At 46.7% G+C, this 7,788-nt stretch overlaps 1 pseudogene; it reads right to left on the reverse strand.

Annotated features, from left to right (window-relative positions):
* Nucleotides 1–6,686: 6,686 nt before the first annotated feature.
* Nucleotides 6,687–7,528, reverse strand: LOC133759176 (large ribosomal subunit protein eL43-like; annotated as a pseudogene).
* Between the last annotated feature and the right edge of the window lie 260 nt (nt 7,529–7,788).

The raw sequence follows: 7,788 nt of genomic DNA on the forward strand, positions 1-7,788 counted from the left end.
GTTAAGCTGAAGCCTGCAACTTGGCATCCCATATGAGCACCACTAAGTCCTGGAGCTCCACTTCCGATCCAGGTCCCTGCTAATGGCCTTGGAAAAGCAGCGGAAGATGGCCCAAGTGCTTAAGCCTTTGCCATCCACATGTGACACCCAGATGAAACTTCAGCTTGGCACAGTCCTAACCATTGCAGCAATTTAGGTAGTGAACCAACAAACAGGAGATCTTGCTCTCTGTCTCTCACTCTCTCATTGTAACTCTGCCTTTCAAATGAGTAAATAAATCTTTAAAAAAGTAAATAAATAGATTTTAAGAAATAAGATTCAGAAAAAGAACATGATGTATATGCAGCCTTGTATGAATTTGTTTCCCCAATATTTCTTCTTTTCTTTTTTAAGAAAGATTTATTTTATTTATTCGAAAGGCAGAATTCAGAGAGAGAGAGGGATAGATGATAGATAGATAGATAGATATAGATAGATATAGATAGATAGAGCTCTTCCATCTACTCGTTCACTCCCCAGATGGCCACAACGGCCAGACTGGACCAGGCCAAAGCCAGGAACCTCTCCAGGTCTCTCATGTGGGGGCAGGGACCCATCCTCTGCTGCCTTCCCAGGCATATCAGCAGGGAGCTAGATTGGAAGCAGAGCAGGCAGGATTCAAATTGGTGCCCACATAGGACGCCAGGGCTGCAGGCCACATCTCAAACCCTCATGGCACAGCACCAGCCCCTCCCCAATCTCTTTCTTTCACATCTTAATAGTTCATTTGGGTTTTTTTTGTTTGTTTGTTTGTTTGTTTGTTTTTGACAGGCAGAGTGGATAGTGAGAGAGAGAGACAGAGAGAAAGATCTTCCTTTGCCGTTGGTTCACCCTCCAATGGCCGCCACGGCCGGCGCACGGCACTGATCCAAAGCCAGGAGCCAGGTGCTTCTCCTGGTCTCCCATGCGGGTGCAGGACCCAAGCACTTGGGCCATCCTCCACTGCACTCCCAGGTCCTGGAAGAGGGGCAACCGGGATAGAATCCGGCGCCCCAGCTGGGACTAGAACCCAGTGTGCCGGCGCCACAAGGCGGAGGATTAGCCTGTTAAGCTACGGCGCCGGCTAATAGTTCATTTGTTTTTAGAGCTGAGTGCTACCCCACTGTGTGGATGTGCCAGAGTTTACTTATCCTTTAGCTACTGAAGGATGTCATGATTGCTTTCAGGCTCTGGAAATCAAGACTAAAGCTGCTGTCATTCCGGGGCCCTGGCTGCAGTTTCCACAGGGTCCCAGCACGCAGGCCAGCTGTGTGGAACATTTCAGTTTGATGAGCAGCCTGCATCCTGCTGCTGCGAGCCTCTCACCCGGCCACTGATGAGTGGGTCCTGCTTTTCACCAGGCCCAGCCTCCCATGGTGCTGTTTGAGCTTACTCCTGACTTCTCTGTGCAACAGGAACTCCATGCCAGGCTGCTGTTGATTGATTCCTGGTCAAATCAATCACATTCAGGCTCTGCCAGCTCCCTGATCGGTTCAAGTAGAATACCTCATTAGTGTACAACTCGACCAATCAGGTGAACATCTTCCTTTAGACGCACATAAAAATCCTGAGTCAGGCAGTCCTTGCCGGCAGCCCCTTTGTGGGCAGCTCCTGCCCGCTGCCAGGAGCTCTCTGCTGCTTTCAATACAGTTCCTTTGCGTCGCTCACTCTTCTTTGTTTGCGTGCCTCATTCTTCGTGGTCATGAGACAGAGAACCCAGTGGAGAAGAGGAGCTGTGACACAGAAGACGGCAACACAAAAGAGCTGCGGCTCAGAGAGCTGAAACCAAAGGAAGCCAGGCCATCTCTACAGAATCCAGCGGGAAGAATCTGCCACATGTCCTGGGGATGAGCGATTGCGGGGGCAGGTTCCGCCTGCGACACTGTAGGCATCCACCTGCAGGTTTTGTGGGGACAGATGCTGAATGTACGCTAAGAGCATGTCTGGTAACTGCCCGGCTCTTCCAAGGGGGCTGTACCGCTCCACACTCCCGGCAGCACCGAACGCGAGCTCCCGCTGCTGCATGTCTGCACCAGCATTTGTGGTTGTCCACATACTGGGTTTTGGCCTTTCGGCAACCAAGTGTGTAGGATGTGGGCAGAAAAAAAGGGGCCCTGGGACCAGGCCAAGAATCTGAAACAGCTTGCAAGAACATACCCTCCCGAGGGTGTTTTTCAGTCCATGTTCCAGGAAAGCAACATTGTACTCAGACTGGGCCAAAGCTTCCCAAGAAAGGCTTATCACAGCAAAAATCCAGCTTTGGTGAAGTTATTTATTATTATTATTATTTGAAAGAGAGTTACAGAGGGAGAGAGAGAGAGACAGAGAGAGAGGTCTTCTATCCACTGGTTCACTCCCCAAATGGCTGCAATGGCTGGGGCTGGGCCAGGCTGAAGCCAGGAGCTTCATCCAGGTCTGCCACATGGATGCAGGGGCCCAAGCACTTGGGCAGTCCTTCGCTGCTTTCCCAGGCACATTAGCAGGGAGCTGGATTGGAAGTGGAGCAGGCGGGACTCAAGCCAGCGCCTCTATGGGATGCTGACCTTGCAGATACTACACCACAACGCCAGCCCCACTTTGTACAACTTGAATACTGCCCTAACCCTTGCTGTAACAGTCCTCACAAACTGCTTCCCCAGGAGGCAGTTTCTTTTCTTCTCTTTCCCTTTGGAGAACCTTGTCTTTTCAATGCCTCTTTTACTTGTCCCAAGTGAACAACAACTTTCCTCTGGGTAGCTCCCACTTGAGCTGATCATGTTGTTGGGCAGCAGGCCTGCCTACTGCCTGTTGTCAGAAAACACTGAAGTCACCTTCTAAGAGAAGATTTACGATAATTGCAGGCTTGCAAGGAGAAGGGGCAACTATCAAAGCCCAAGTCAATCTCCCCATTCAGAGAGCGATTGGGGAGTTTCTGGAGCTGGAGTAAGTGGGGCACACCTGCATGCAAGTGGGTGGCAGAAGATGGGAGGTCTGGACGAGAAGTGCGAAGGTGCCTCTCCCTAAGCTGAGGGCTCGAAGCTGGCTGCTGACACGTCATAGGCGGTCTGTCGTTTACCATGTGACGGTCCACAAGGTGACACTCTGGTCACTCTGCGTTGATCTGCGCAGGCTCCAGTTACAATGTTGCTGCAGCCAGTTCTGTCTGGTTTTGCCAGGGACCCCAAAAAGACAGCTCAGCAGATTTTTAGCAACACAACTATTATGGGAATCAAGTTACTGTCCAACAGGCAGGCAAATGAGTGTTATGGCCTGTTAGTATGCTAGAGAGCTAAGGGAAGCCATTAAGAAAAGAGGGCATTTTGTGTTGTCTACAGTTTCATTTGTTCAGGTGGTACCCCAAGTGACAGACCCATTGTGCCTGCTAGCAACTCTTTTTTATTTAATTAAAAAACATATTTATTTGAGAGAGAAAGAGAGCCCATCTGCTGGTTCATTCCCCAAATGCCTACAAGGGCTGCAGGCAGGGTATAAAATCCAGGAGCTGGGAACTCAGTCCGGCTCTCCCACGTGGATAGCAAGAACCCAACTACTTGAGCCTCCACTGCTGCCTCCCAGGTCTGCATTAGCAGGAAGCTGGAGCCAGGAGCCAGGAGCAGGTCTTGAGTCCAGGCACCTGATGGGGGCACAGATGTCCTATCCAGTAGCTAAGGCTAGCCCAAATGCCCACCCATACAGTTCTAATGCACGTGCAGTGGTAACTCATTGTCTTTTTAGTTTGCAATTTCCCTTATTATGTATCATACTGATCATCTATCCATATGTTTATTCCTCATGCATTTATTTTCTTGTGGGGTATCTGCTCAGATCTTTGGCCTTATAAAGAACATGATGCTTTGTTTTCCTATTGTTCAGTTTTTAAAGTTCTCTGTATATTTTGAATATTGGTCCTTTTTCAGATTTTTTCTTTCAAATATTTTCTCCCAGTCTGTGGTCTTTTTGATGCAGGCGTGGAGGCAGCTAGCAAGGGGGAGCTGAGGTCATCAGTCCCCCGTCACAGCCTCGGACACTGACACTTGGCAGCCCTGCCTGCAGTGCCCAAATATGGCTCGGTGCCCCTGCAGTGGAAAACCTCCGCTTCCACACAATTAACACAGGAACTAGCACCAGCCAAAGACAAACCATGTGGCTGCATCCCCACAGTGACCTGTAGCTCATTAGAACATTATTATAATAAAATAACCATGGCCAACACACCTGTTCCCAGCATGCACCTGACACCATGGCATTTCTTAGTTTTCCAAAGACCTGGAAAAGCAGTGGAAGGTGGCCCAGGTGCTTGGGCCCCTGCACCCGCATGGGAGACCCAGAAGAAGCTCCTGGATCCTGGTTGCAGCCTTGCCCAGCTCTGGCCTTGTGGCTATTTGGGGAGTGAACCAGCAGATGGAAGATCTCTCTCTCTCTCTCTCTCTCTCTCTCTCAAATAAATAAATAAATAAATACTCTAAAATATTCATAAAATAATTTGTGGGGATTTTTATTTTGATTGTTTTGACTTTATAGATTAATTGGGAATAACCAACATCTTGACAATATTGAGTCTTCCTATCCATAAACCTGAAATATCTCTTCTTTGTTGTTTTTTTTTTTTTAAGATTTATTTATCTATTTGAAAGGCAGAATTACAGAGAGAGGGAGAGACAGAGAGATCTTCCTTCTGCTGGTTCACTCCTCAAATGGCTGCAAAGACCATAGCTGGGCCAAGCTGAAGCCAAGAGCCAGGAATTGCATCTTGGTCTCCCTGTGGGTGCTGGGCCCAAGGACTTGGGCCATCCTCTGCTGCTTTCTCAGGTGCATTAGCGGGGAGCTGGATTGGAAGTGAGGTAGCCAGGGCTTGAACCTGGATGGAAATCCTGGCTCCTGGAATCAGCCTGGCTCCACCCTGGATATTGCAGCCACTTGGGGAGTACATCAGTGAACAGAAGATGTCTGTCTGTCTCTCTCTCTCTCTCTTACTCTACTTTTCAAATAAATAAAATAAATCTTGGAAAAATGGAAAATAAAAAATTTGTGGGTAGAGTTATTCAAAGTACTATTTATCATCCTTTTAATGTCCTTGAGCTCTGTTGAGATGTTCTCACTTTAATTTATGATATTAGTATTTTGTGTCTTCTCTTTTTTAATTAGTTAGCATGGCTTAAGATTTATAGATTTTCTGTTCTTCTCAAAGAGCCAACTTTCAGTTTTGTTGATTTTCCCTTTTGATTTCCTATTTTGTTTCAATGATTTATGCTCCAATTTTTGTGACTTCTTTTCATCTGATTACTTTGAATTCAATTTGATCTTTTTCTGGATACCTAAGGAGGAAGCTTGAACAATTTCAGCTGTTTCTTCTTTCCTAATGTGTGCATTCAGTATAAATTTTTCTTTAAGGTAATTTCTGCTTTGCCTCACAAATTTTGATGTTACACTTTAATTTTCACTTAGAGTATTTCTCAATTTCACTTGAAATTTCTACTCTGTTATTTAGAAGTCTACTGTTTATTCCCTATGTACTTTGGAATCTTCAGTATCTCTTACTGATTTCTAATTTACTTCCATGTGATCCGAGAGCACAGATACATGGTTTCTATTATTTAAATTTGCCAAGGTGTGTTTTATGCCTCCATCTTGGTGAATGTCCACGTGAGTTTGAGGAGAATGTGTATTCTGTTTGATGAAGTAGTCCGTACCTGGCAACTCTCTCCAGCTGATGGACGGTACTGTTGAGTTTATCTACACCCTTGCCGATTTCCTTTGTGTGGGCCCACCCATTTCTGAGAGAGGGGCACTGAAGTCTCCAATTATAATAATGCATTTCATCTTCCCTTGTGATGCTATTGGTTTTTGCTTCACATATTTGCTGCTGTTGTTAGACACATATGAGAGGGCTTCCAAACTTCCTGGAAAAGCTGAACTGACTTCAAAAAATTTTGAAGTCCTAGCATATGGGAGTTCTTGAAAATTTGTGGAAAATATATAGCATGAAAAAATATGCATGGATTTCAAAATTTTTTGCAATTTTGCAATTACTTTTAATTCCACATTCTACACTTTTTGAAGTGCTCTCATACATATTAAAGTCTGCTGTCTTCTTGGAGAATTGACCCCTTTCTTCATGATGTGCTGTCCCTCTTCTCCTTGATAATTTTTCTTACTCTAAAGCAGGGGTGGAGAAGCTTTATTTCTGCCAAGGATATTTATAACACAACTCATGGACCATACAGAATTATCAGCTTAAAAATTATCCTGCTATAGATCTGTTGAATTTCAAGTTCTGCCTGTAGCTGCCTTGGCAGGGCCGGACCAGTGAGTTGTGGGCCTTAGATGGGCTGTGGGCCAGATGTTCCCCACCCCTGCAAGCATGCCCTGGATGAAATTAATAAAGATACTCTGTTTCTTTTTTCTAAATTCTTGTTTATTTTTGCTTATTTGAAAGGCACACTCACACACACACACACGGAGAGAGATTATCCATCTGCTGGCTCACTCCCCAGATGCCCACAACAGCCAGGACTGGGCTGGGCTGAAGCCAGGAGTCCAGAGCTCCATCTGGGTCTTCCACAAGTACTTGAATCGTCACCTGCTGCCTCCCCAGGATGTACATCAGGAGGAACCATAGCTGAAGCAGAGGAGTCACGATTCAAATCAGACACTCCAGTATGGGATGCAAGCATCCCCAGAGGTAACCGCTAAGCAATGCCCCCTCCTCTGGGCTGCGTTTGGTTCATGTTAATGTATATTTTCCTCCTTTCATTTACTTTTGTTGTCATTGTTGTAGACGAATTAGCGCTTGTATAACAGGCTCCAGGATGGTGCCTCCACCGGCCCTTCAGCTCCTTCAGTCTCTGACTGCAGACTTTGCTGTGACGGCGGAAGTGGTGCTGTGAGTCCAGGCACCACCAGCTGCTGTTTTCATGAGAACCACAGTGCCAGATCCCCAGGGTGCGTCTCCTCAGCTCGGTATTGCCACAGAAGGAGCAGGAGTACTTGGCATGCTGGCTGATTTAAAGTTTCTTCACCTCTTTGTTTCTTTCTTTGTTTCTTTCTTTGTTTCTTTCTTTGTTTCTTTCTTTGTTTCTTTCTTTCTTTCTTTCTTTCTTTCTTTCTTTCTTTTTATTTTTGACAGGCAGAGTGGACAGTGAGAGAGAGACAGAGAGAAAGGTCTTCCTTTTGCCGTTGGTTCACCCTCCAATGGCCGCCGCGGTAGGCGCGCTGCGGCCGGCGCACCGCGCTGTTCCGATGGCAGGAGCCAGGTGCTTCTCCTGGTCTCCCATAAGGGTGCAGGGCCCAAGCACTTGGGCCATCCTCCACTGCACTCCCTGGCCACAGCAGAGAGCTGGCCTGGAAGAGGGGCAACCGGGACAGGATCGGTGCCCCGACCGGGACTAGAACCCGGTGTGCCGGCGCCGCAAGGCGGAGGATTAGCCTAGTGAGCCGCGGTGCCGGCCTCTTCACCACTTTCTGGAGAGAGGCGCCATAGCGGGGTCCTGTATTTACCAACGACCCCGACCTTCTCGGTGCGTTTAGCCATATCGCCGCCCCCTAGATCAGAGCCCAGAGAGCTCCTTCATTTATTTTCAATCTATATGTGTATTTATAGTGGGTTTCTTATAGACAAAATAGAATTAGATCTTGTTTTTTGACCCACTTTGACAATCTATATGTTTTAATTTGTGGTAGACCGCTGAGATGTATAGCAGTTATTTATTTATTTATTTATCTACTATATTTGTTTCAGTTTTCTATCCATTGCTCTTGTTGTTTTGTTCCTATTTTGGTCTCCCACTCTTT

Source organism: Lepus europaeus, chromosome 5, assembly GCF_033115175.1.
Source record: "Lepus europaeus isolate LE1 chromosome 5, mLepTim1.pri, whole genome shotgun sequence".
Taxonomy (NCBI): domain Eukaryota; kingdom Metazoa; phylum Chordata; class Mammalia; order Lagomorpha; family Leporidae; genus Lepus; species Lepus europaeus.